This window comes from Mus pahari, chromosome 19 (genome assembly GCF_900095145.1).
Source record: "Mus pahari chromosome 19, PAHARI_EIJ_v1.1, whole genome shotgun sequence".
Taxonomy (NCBI): Eukaryota; Metazoa; Chordata; class Mammalia; order Rodentia; family Muridae; genus Mus; species Mus pahari.
Window position 1 is genome coordinate 62,057,131 of NC_034608.1, and position 12,583 is coordinate 62,069,713.

General features: G+C 41.5%; 1 pseudogene; it reads right to left on the bottom strand.

Annotated features, from left to right (window-relative positions):
• Window positions 1-6,409: 6,409 nt before the first annotated feature.
• On the bottom strand, window positions 6,410-6,528 carry LOC115062642 (annotated as a pseudogene).
• Window positions 6,529-12,583: the final 6,055 nt, after the last annotated feature.

Sequence of the window (12,583 nt, forward strand, 5' to 3'; positions counted from 1 at the left end):
TTCTTTGCTACTTCTAGTAATTTTGCTAGTTATGAATCGTAATGTAAACATGCAGGATATCCGATATGGGACCCGTGTGAAAGGGTCGTTCTTCTCCCAAAGGGGTCGCGAGACTCACAGGTTGAGAACCGCTGGCACAGAGAATTAGAAAACAAACAAACACGACAAAAAAACAAGAAGGCAGTCTCTGTGAAGGTAACTTGGTTGAGACCAACACTCCTGTCCTGCAAAGTTGTCACTACTTACAGGACACCAGCCAAGTCTACTTTGTAAGCACCGGGTCCCTTTGGCGCGGACCACGCCCATGTCTGCAGCACGTTTGAGCTTAGCCGCTTCTTCAAGGCCTCTCAGAGTCTGCTTACTGCCCTCTTGCTCAGTGACCCCTGTGTTTCAATACTCGCTCAGCTCCCATTGTGTGGGAATTGAAACCGACTTTTAAAAAGCCTGTTTATCATTTCCATCTGTTAAGGGACATTTCGTTTTTTCGAGATGTTTTAGTCCACCCTGCCCTCTGCGCTGCAGGCAAAATGAATCCTTCTGCTCAAATTAATCTTCTTTACTAGCCTGCCTTCCACAGACCACATTATTAAGTTGTAAAAAGGCTGGCTGGTGCCTTTCTCTGTCTCTGTCTCTATCTCTGTCTCTGTCTCCTCTCTCTCTCTCTCTCTCTCTCTCTCTCTCTCTCTCTCTCTCTCTCTCTCTCTGTGTGTGTGTGTCTGTGTCTCTCTCTGTCTGTCTCCCCACCCCCGTGTACGTGTATATGTTTCTGTATCAGTATTTCTATGTGTTTCTATGTCTATCTCCCTCCATGTCTCTCTCCTCTCTCTGTCTCTGTCTCTTTCCCTTCCCCCACCCCTCTTCCTCTCAAGACAAGCATTATTCTCCTTCATTTCTAATGTTTAGTCCAAAGCCTAACACTCAGTCATTTTGCTCATAAGTGAGGGGAGGATGCTGCAGACACCCTTGCCACACCTTTAAGCCCCTCCACCCCAGAGACCCCACCCAACCTGTCCAACTTTTTCTTCCGATGCTCCTAACAAGAAAACTTCACAATAGACCTCTCAGGACTCTGCTCCCTTCTAGTGTTCATCCCAACTTTTAAGTTGCCACAGCCTCCCTCTTTCTGCTCAACCTACATAAGATGCCCTTACTGCTGTTATTACCTACAGGCTTTGAGATTCAAATCAACTCTCCTCTACCAAAAAGCCCAATATTTTCTTTATGATATGAAAAGTATTCAAGGATCCCTTTCTAGACATTTGCATTGAGATTTTTCAGAATTGCTTTAGCTTTCAGAACCTTGGCTTACCCTTGAATTGCCCTCGGTTATTTCATAAAGCATGTCCAGGTTCTCAAAGGCAGGGAGTTTAAACGTATTAGACAGTCAAATGAGATGCTAATGGGTTTACTTTGACAGGTCAGTGGCAGTCCGAGATAGAATTATTCAAAATATTTCTAGTAACATATTATAGCTTACTAGTATCAGTATGCATAGCTATGGAGGTTTGTGAGGAACTGACCCGGATCTGACATTTGCCACATGCAAATGTGTTCCAGGGACAGTGATGTCACATCGGACCCTCATGACTACATGACTGCTGTGATTATGATTTCTGAAATTAAAGATTTTTTTAAAATAGTATTTTAGTTTTAATTTATCTTTGTGTGTTTCCTGTGCGTGTATGCCTATGCATCATTTGAGCACCTAGTGCCCTAGGAGATCAGAAGAGGGTGTTGGATCCCCAAAATCAGAGTTACAGACAGTTATGTAATGCCATGTGGGTGCCAGGAATGGGACACAGGCACTCTGGAAGAGCCGGTGTTCTTATCCACTGGACTGAGCCCCCGTAAAAGCCGTAATTTTCATCCTTTGAAATGTCTCATGCATTGTAGAATGAACACTGGTCTTAACCATCCACCACTACGTCCCTCCAACTCACTCTACTCCTTCCTGTTCCATGTCTTTATCATCAATAACTCCTGAGCCCAATAAATGCAGACCACGTGCACGTGGGTATGTACACATCCTCAAGGACGTGAGCAACCCACCATCAGCCACTTCCCTGCAGGAGAGCCACTCTCCCTCCACAGCTGTCAACTGCCAAGATCTTCTCAGACAGAGGTGAGGCCTCAGGGGTCCCTGGCCCATCTTGGTTGGAATTTGTTGTTTTTGAGACAGCATCTTTCTATGTAACCAGCTGGCCTAGAACTTCCCATGTAGACCAGGCTGGCCTTGAACTCAGATATTCCCCTGCCTCTGCCTCCAGAGTGCTGGGACTAAAGCTGTACATGACCACACCCAGCTCCTGCTTGAATTTTGATTGGCTTGATCTTATAGCACAGAATTTCGTAAGTGTCTTCTACTCATGAGCCCTGTTCACCCAAAAAAATTGTTATAAATCCTGGGTATCTAAATATTTAAATAGGCATATAAATCCCTTAGTGATAATAAATCATGAACCCACTTATTTAAAAATAATTATTTGATATATGTATGCTTTTACTATTTTTAAAGAATAAAGCATTTCTTCATACTAATCAGATGTATGTGCTTAATTATTTTTAAGTAAAAATTTAAATGTTGGCTGGATATTTGATACTGCAGGACATTGAGTCTCTTCAACATTTCTAAGCATTGAATGTTATTTGGATTTTATAATATTCAAGCTGACAAAATTGCTTCACATAAATATGTAGTATCAAATAATAAAACTATTTTAGTGGCCATTTCAGAAATTGATATTCTGTGCTGATCCCAAACAAAAATTCACTTAATGATTTAATGACCTTTTATAAAACTCAATTTAACAACTCAAACAGCAGTTATTAAAATCAAGCATTCTAATACAATATGTCCCAAGTATATACAGATGTAATACTTATGCTCTGAAGAATGATGAATAAAAAAATTAAAATTCTTTGTTTTCTAAAATTAAACCATTATGTTCCTATAAAAGTTGGGAAACTTTTGCATACACAGGAAAAGCAGTCAGTTCATAGCCTGTGCTAGACTCAGATCTGAGGCTAGATGTTTCAGATAGCAATTACTGTTGTAACTTCACGTATGGTACAAAGTGTGTGTCTTGTGTGTTCAGAGCCAAGGCTGCAGTGAGATCACATGGCACAATGGTTGGCACTACCAGGACCTCCTCATACCCGTGCCTTTGATTCTGAACTAATTTGTGGCCACTGCAAATAAGAAGTGTTTACCATCACCAAATATCTGCAACCCCCACATTCAGCCCTATCCGTGGTCCTGGCCCACAGATTGAAAATCTGTACTTTACCAGCCAATGTCCAGAAGTCTATAGATTTCCCTGTAGTCCCAGAGAGTATAACTCACAAGCCATGCATTGCCAGCCTCCCTTCTGATCCCTGCCGCTCTGGCAGATTTCCACACTGTTTCAATCCAAACCATCGCTTCTGGAAGGAGTAAAGTTTCATCTTTGCCAGAATAGGTCTTAGCCCTAAACCGAACGGGGCAGCTGTTTGCCAAACTCAGCGGTGATGTTTGATGCTAATGATCAACATGGAGCAAGGCCCTGGGAGCGAGTGATGGAATGGAACATGATGACGTTTGATTTTCCAGCAACAGTTATAACATATTTATAGCATCACTAACATAACATAGGCTCTATCTCGCTGGCTCCAGCCTGCGGGGCAACAATAAAGCTTTTCTTCATTTATTGTTCTTCTACATTTGTGGAAAGAATGTTAATGAAACATTTGCTTCATAAAAGGCCCTTGGTATAAAATAAGCTGGGCATCTTGAAGTTGAGGAGAGCTAAAGCATTGTTAAGATATATAGGAGGAAGCTTGAAAGAAAATAAAAGGAATACATCCTATCTTTCTTCATTATTTTTCTGTTTGGATACATGGTCTTATTGGGAAGATAGCCTCAGACAAGGGCTTCCTCCTTTAGCCTCTCAGCTGATGAGATTTCAGCCATGTGTCACCATCTTTCTTCTTCTTCTTCTTCTTCTTCTTCTTCTTCTTCTTCTTCTTCTTCTTCTTCTTCTTCTTCTTCTTCTTNCCTTCTTCTTCTTCTTCTTCTTCTTCTTCTTCTTCTTCTTCTTCTTCTTCTTCTTCTTCTTCTTCTTCTTCTTCTTTTTATTGGTTATTTTATGTATTTACATTTCAAATGTTATCCCCTTTTCCAGTTTCCCCTCCAAAAACCCCCTATCCCATTCCCCTTCCCCCTGCTTCTATGAGGGTGCTCCCCCACACACCCACCCATCCATTCCTGCCTCCCCGCCCTCGAATACCCTTACACTGGCTCGCCTTCACAGGACCAAGGGCCTCCCCTCCCATTGGTGCCCAGCAAAGCCATCCTCTGCCACATATGCAGCTGGAGCCATGGGCCCCTCCATGTGTACTCTTTGATTGGTGGTTTAGTCCCTGGGAGCTCTGGGGGTCTGGTTGGTTGATATTGTTTTTCTTGTCACCATCTTTCTCAGTCAGCCATTCTTTGTAAGTACCTACAACCTCAAAAAAATTACATTTTAAGCTGAAGAGCACATCAACACTGGTCAAATACCATTCTTAGGTTATTCTGACTTGAGATTAAAAGAAAAAAAAATGAGACAATTAAAAGCAGAAAACTGCAATGCTTCTTCTGCAGCCTCAGTTTTAGAGGAATCCCAATGCTCCTTGAGTTCCCTCCTAATTCTTAACCTCCCAGGTGACTCTCACATGAACATTTGCAAGGTTCACACCACCAATGGCAATATCGAGTAGGTGATATCTAAAATTAGGCACTTCATCCATGAATGCGTCTGTGAATACACACGAATATATCAATAGATGAGTGAGGCTTATTATAAAATACTGGTTGGTGTATTTGTGGGAGCGAAGACGTTTCTTGATTTTTCATTTTCGTGCCTGAGACATTGGAAAGTCAGTAGCACAGCTCAAAGATGTGAGCACTGAAGCGCTCATGATGAGATTTCAGACAAAGCCTACAGATCTGAGAGTAAAGAATTGGAGTAGAAGGTAAAGGTCCCATCTCTAACAGTTAGACTACATCCAACTACCCTCCAGCTTTTGTTCAACTTAGCCCCTCAGTGGATTGATTAATGGTTCCTCACAGTAGGAAACTTCTCTACTTTGCTGGGAGAAATACTAATTTCTTCCAGAAACACCTTCGCAGACAAACCCCCAGAGATCATGTTTAGTCGGCAATCTAGGAATCCTATGGCCCAGTCAAGTGGGCATATACATTGTCATGACGTCAAAACCACTGTCATAACTTGTGGAGAGTCCTGGGGCTAATTATATTTGATGTTAATTCCGTTCTCCTGTGAGTGGCTGAGAACAAGAAATGAGTCAGCACTCAGGTGATTTCCTGTAAACCTGCTCCCCACCTAAATTTGTAAAATAAAGGAGAGCTGATGATTGGGCAGATAAAAGGGAAGGTGGAGCAGAAAGTGGAAGAGGGGGAGGATACAGAGGAGGAGGAAGGAGAAAAGTGGAGCAGAAGCACATGGCCTGGAGAAACTGCAAGTTCTAAGGGATTATAAGCTGTGGAAGATGGTAGTGTAGTGGTAGATCTGACCAATCTAGGCACACAGGATGTATTCATATTAACTGAGTTGTGTTTTCATTGCCAGGGCATATTTGGGTTGGGGATTTACCACAAAAAATAACTTATTATCTACTGAAGCACTGATCCTAACAGTTGCTAGGAAACAGACAACAGTGATGCCCTGATGTGGTCACCCACCTAGACACCACACTGTCACTGTTAATGTCTAGCTACTAATGTTCTAAGGCTAATAATGTCCAACAGTTGCCTATGCAATTTTTGAGGGTAATATTGGCAAAGGAAGTTGTCCTTTGAAACCACCGTATTTTTGACACTATTTTAAGTGGCAGAATGTATGCTTAGATTCCATAAATATTTTCATGAAGTCACTCTCTCACAATATCATTCTCATTTGCTGCCTTACGATTCAGACAAGCATTACCATGGCTACTCTGGAATGACATTTACCTTCGACAACCCATTGACTTGCTGCAACCTTTGAGTATAGACCCAACCTCTTGTTCTCTCTTTTAGGACTAGTGCATCCAAAAGGAGTTGTTCATGTAAACATCCTTTACTGAAATACCCATTGAGTATCTATCTGGTGGACTCATGAGTCCTCCACACATATCCAGAAAATCTTCTACCACGGGGCATTCATGTTGGAAATATCTAGTTTGTTTGTTTGTTTGTTTGTTTGTTTTTATTGAGAGTATTTGCTTCAAAAGCAAGATCATTTATAGCAGATATCAAGAAATGCTCTCATCTTCATTCATGCTGACTGGTAGAGGAACATAAATATAAAGCTTGAGTTGTAAAAATCATAAATATTCATCCGTTTCAAACTTTTTTGTTGTTGTTGTGATTGTTGTTTTTGCTCTCCCCAAAATATTACCATAAGTAAATAGCAATGCCTTAATCATCAATTTTTTTTGTAAGGCCCAAGAGCCTTTTCCATCTGTGTCAAAGGAAATGCTAACGAACAGTCACCTTTTATACAACACATCAGGGCCTTCTTAAGTAAAATTATATAGAGCACCGTAACCTTCTTAAACTATACAACACACCATGGCCTTCTTTAAATAAATTAAAGTATGTTCATTAATCCCGAAAGGAACCATCAAGATCTTAATGGAAGGTAGAAAAACAATAATAAAAGAAGTTCCAAGTTAGATTTCATCACAGGGTTTAACAACGTGGAAGTCTCAGGGCTCTCTTATGCAACTTTTAGTCATGATATTGTTTCTAATTTAAGGGCCACAGGGGATGGGCAGAAAAAGGGATTTTGAATGTCTCAGTTGCCACAGCCCTGGCTTCCTAATACAGCTAGATGGCAAAGCAGCATTAAAGCCCCCAAGGAGGGTTATTCTATATCCTCCCTTTTGTTTATCTTGTGTAGTGATGTGTGTGAATATAAGTATTTTTACTGATACATATTTATCATACATAGTACTGGGTTTCATAAGGACTGTGGCTTGTGTTTTAAATTGCTTTATGAAATTAAGTTAGAAGTTACTCCAGTCATAGGAATGATTACAAGCTTCCTACTAAGCCCTCAGGTCACGCACCACGTCTTCTACCTCCAAAAATTAGCTAGTTCAAGGATCTCTCTATTCATCTATTACTGTGCAGAGTGAGTTTAAGTTACAGGGTTGAGTTAAGCCCAGGAGAGAAACATATTACATAGAAATGTGTCTCGTGAGTAGGGGGACAGTCCTAAGGGTTGGTTTTCCCTGCCAGTCATGGATGTGTCTCTCCTGCTTCCTTAAGTTTGGCTTCATTCAAATTTCATGCTTTCTTGGACATTGACAACTCACCATTTATATTTCACTTGCAGACAAACATAACATTAAAACTGCCTTGCTTATCGTTTTAAGTAGCAAGCTATCTTAAGAAATGCATAGTCAATGGTTGTATTTTTAAAAGATGTCTGGAATATCTCAAAATAGCTTTGAAATCACTTTACAGTTTAATTTACAGGGGATTTGTGATCAACAAGCCAGTTCCCTAATAAAAAAAAAAAAAACCACTAAACACAAATCATGAGTTTTAAATGCAGCATTAATAAGCTGACTGCAACCTATTTCAAAAACACCTAAGACTACGGCTATAAACCTGGACAACTGTGAAAGGCATGCAATCCCTTAAATATAGAAAAACTAGATGAAAAATGTATTTGCAGACAGCAAAATTCAGTCAAATCAGCTTTAGAAAACTCAAAACAAATGGCCTATGGTAGATTATCATTTTTGCACCTACAGGGATATATAACTTATGTTCACCTCCCATTTTCAGAGAGTAGGAATAACTTTGTCACTATTTTCTTTTATTATCCCAAGGATTGAAAACACATACAGATTTAACCTATTATTGTCTTTCAGGTAATCAATCCCAAGAAGTTGTTACTCCGTGGTTGTGGGAAGTCAGAAAATCTTCAAAGGAGTTTACAAACTCCAGTTGAACATCAGAGTCATGGTTTTATAAAAGTCTTGAAAGAACACCAGTTACCTATTTGGGCACTTTGTGTAAGTTGAACTTCAAGTTTATAAGTCCAATCACTGTCAAGATCCAACCTAGCATATAAAGGTGTCCTTGTGGTCTCAATGTCTGCAGTGAAACATTTCCTGGACATGATAGAACCATTACATACATGAATTCGCAGCAGCTGTGACCTGCATAAGAGCAAGCCAGAAGATAGCCCAGCAGGGAGCTAGGGAGGTACTCTTGAAGTCTCTCTCAGCCCTCACTAGAAGGTTATGATAATTGATAGGTACTAGGAAAAGAAAAGTAGGTTTCCTTCAGGGATGCTATACATTCTCCAGGAGATGGTCCCACTGCCCTGTACACACCGGCAGCATAAAGAGGGTTCTTCTGTGGGATAGGATGAGAAAGAAAAAGACAGAATCTGGGAGGGAAATTAATTAAATAGCTCTATACACTTTTCAGAGAGCATCAGTAGAGGAGGGCAAAGAAATAAGATAAGGACAATCGGTTGCATATGCCAAGTGTATGTTGAGCGTTTATTGGACGCTTGTCTGATAGAAATCACGTGGAGTATGGGAAGCAGGAAGAGACTAATAGTGAGTGATCTTATCTTTAAAACATTTAGTGCCAGCTGGGCAGAGTGTGGTACCCACCTGTAATCCCAACTCCCAAAAGCAGAGGCAGGAAAATCACTGCAAATTGAGGCATGCCAGTCGACATATAATACTCTTTTTATAAAAAAAATAATAATAATAATGTAAAAGCTTGATGTTTTTGGAAACTCTTTACTGCCGGTACAAAATGTATGTGGCTTTATTCCTACCATGAGAGCATTTAAGAAGTGATTGCATTAGTGTTTTAGTATTTAACAAGCATGGGGTGTGTACAATCTTGTATGCAAAAAGGCAAGCATATAGTCACACTCAAGTGTGTCAAAGGTCAGAGAATGCTTTCTGGAGGAAAAAGTCAAACGTTAAACCAAGATTAGAGAGTTCTATGAAGGAAGTGAAGGATTTCAGGGAGATGAAAATCAAAACAGCACTCCCAAGATAAAGCTGATGGAAGAACCATTTCATTGGTAATCAACTGCTATTGGATCTGCCAAGTCTACCATAGACTGGGCATTGACAGCGTGGGTCTGCAGAATGGGCATGATACCTTGCTTGGCCTAGGAAGAGAGAATCTTCACAGCATATTAATAGAACACTCTACCCCTTTAGGGATGTGGTCTGATGGGTTTATCCACAAACCAGGCACCAGGAAGACCAAGTAAGGGTGGGGTGAGAGCCGAGCAGGACCATGGGAGGCAAGCATCTCTAGAGGAAAACAAGAAAGGAACAGCCTGAGTAAATGTTCCTCTCGAGGACCCCCTTGTTCCACCCTATCCTCTCTCCCATCCCCACACAGTCTCTTAGCTAATCTCCATATCTTCACCATGATTATGTTCCCCACAGTCACCCACCAATTCTTATCACTATTACTGTAAAATATGGGTCAATATTATGGATGGAATTGTTCACTTCTAAAATGTGTATTTTGAAGTTCTACCCCTCAGTGTGCCTGCATTTGGAAGAGAAGAGGTTAAATTAGACCACAAATTTGGGACTATGATTTAGTAGAATCAATATACTTAAGAAATGTGAAGGAACTTGTTTTTTTTTTTTCCCCCTCTCCCTTTCCCTCCTCTCCCTTCCCACCCCTCTTCTCCCCTTTCCATCCCTCCCTTCCTCTCCCCTCCCCTTCCCACTCCTCCCCTTCTCTCCCCCTCCCTCCTCTTTCCTTCCCATCCCTCCTCTCCCCTTCCCTCCTCTCCCTTCCCACTCCTTTCCTCCCCTCCCCTCCTCTTCCCTCCCTTTCTCTCCTCTCCCCTTTTCTTTATCTCTCTTTCTTGCCTGTCTCCCTCCATCCCTTTCATCTGTGCACACACACTGTGCACACACCAAGAAGACTGCCTTGTACAACCAGGGAGACAGCGATCACCAGAAATTAATCCCTTTGCACCTACTCTCATGTTAGAATCCCCTGCCTCCGGAGTTGGGAGATATTTTCTTTCTGTTGTTTAAGCCTCCCCTGCTTTGTTCCGAAAGCCTGACCACATAAAACACAAATACCATAACACTTACGCTAATTTCATTTTTACAAAAGTATTCAACTCCCCAGCACAGTTTCTACCAACATCCAGTTCCAGAACCTTTTTATTGCCCTCCAAGAAAAACCCTACATTCACTGGGTAGTCCCTCTCCATTTCCTGTCCCCACCAGGAGCCCCTGGGAACTACTGATGGTTTTCCATGTCTATGGCTTTGACTCTTCTAAGTATTCACATAGTCTTTGATGTCTTGTTGGCTTTGCTTGCCTACCTGCCTGCCTGCTGCTTTCTTTTGCAAGAGGGGTGGGCTACGTTTACACACTACTGGTAGATAGACCAGGCTAGAACTCTCAGCAGTACTCTTGGTTACACACTTTATCCTGACCTTGAACTTACAGCCTCCTACATCAGTGCCTTTGAGTGCTAGGGTTACAGAGTGGGGTATGCCACCATGCCTGGCCTGTCTGTCTTCTTTCACCGAGCATTGTGTTCTCATATGCCAACTCTGTGGGGCAACTTTCATTCTGTGAGGAACTGCTGGACTGTTATCCACAGCAGCTAAATCCCCCCTCCAGGCCAATATTCTAGCCTTTCAGTTTTTCCTCATCCTGATTCTTGTTATTCTATAATACTCTTTTGAAACTGCAAAGCTAGTCCCTCTCCCTTTTTAGATTACAAAAACCAAACCCTTCACCATGCCTTACAAGGCCTAACATTCTTCGGCTGCCTACACATCTCTACCCACTGGCATTCCCTCCCCCCCTCCCTTTCTCTAACAGCCCTTGTAAAATGTTAAGAGCATTCTGAATACACAGACTTCACATACCTGCCGTTACCTTGGAACCTATGCTTGTCTCCTGACAGGAAAGTTCTCTGTTAAAATGAATCAACTTGGGAGAGCCTTCCAGGGAGGACTGTAGACAGAAAGGGCCTATCTATACGTGAATGAGACTTTCCAGTCCCTTTCGGTCTACAGTATATATACATACTGTGTGTGTGTATTTATGTATATATAATGTATGTATATATGTATATATGTGTGTGTGTATATATATGTATATATATGTATACACACACACACACANATATATATATATATATATATATATATATANATATATATATATATATATATATATATATATACATATATATATATTTTAATACCCACAATCTTGTCACTCAAGGGCATTGCCTTGGTAACCGGCAGATGTAAGTGTCATCGTATGCTCATGGGCTGCTTTTGTCTGCTACAATGGGGGCTTCATGGGAGCAGGACCTCCATCGTATTCATGTTCACGGCTCTCCCCCATCACCAGAGAGTATCTGGAGCAGAATAAACACTCCACAACATTCATCATTCCTTATCAATTACTCACTACATGAATGAACATTGCATTCCTAACCAAAGAAGACTGTGGTGCAAGAATGTAAATACTAAGTCCCATTAAGCACCAGATGTGTCTTGTTTTGAATAAAGGTCTCATTCAAGGACTTACTTTAGAGCCCTGGCTGACCTCAAACTCATGGTGATCCCCACCCCACCCCCATGCTGAAATTAGAAGCATGAAATACCATATATGCTAAGCACAGGGCATTTTAGATGGCTGGAGTTTACTCAGGCAGTAGTGGGAGTCCAATACAGTAACGTGCTTGAGACAGAACTTGAAGTTCTTGTGGGCTTAGCTAAGGGCTTTTCTGTTGGTCTTGAAAGCTAAAGCGTGTCACCAGTCCCTGAAGAATTTTAAACAAGTGTGTAGTTACACACTATGAAATATTACTGTGACAGCTATGTTCAGACTAAAGCCAAAATCAGGAAAAGTGAAGAAACTGTGAATGTCTGACAAGCAAGAGAAAGGTTTGGATACAGAGCGGTCCTGTCTTTAGCAAAGTGATCCCTGGTGCTTGCCGACCCATCACCTGTCCAGGCTGTGCTTGGTGACCTGTCACATGATCCAGGTGTGCTTGGTGACCTCTCACATGATCCAGGTGTGCTTGGTGGCCTCTCACATGTTCAGTGTGTGCTTGGTGAGCTATCATGCGATCAAGGTGTATGTGGTAACCTATCACATGTTCAAAGTGAGGGAGGTATGGAGTACAAAACCACACTAAGATCTGTCTTGTCACATTATCGTAATGCTGTTTGCCACAACAAAAGAAAGGGACGGGAAGGGAAGGAATGAGAAGATCTGAATTCTAGAGAAGCTCGCTTCAGTCTGAGTTTTTCTGATATTGAAAATCAAGTAGATACTTCAATATATGAACCTCTCCAGCTAAAGGCAAGAAAAAAATGGAGAAGAAAGAAGGGAAGGGAGGGAAGCAGACAGGTGAGAAGAAAAAAGAAGATGGTATGGGAATAAAAGGGAAGAGAGGGAAAGAAGAAGCAAGGCGAGGGAAGGGAGGGAGAGAGTAAGAGAGGGGATGGGAGGGGGAAGGAGGGGAGGAGGAAGGAGCTGTCTAGATTTTTGCCATACATATTGTTTTATT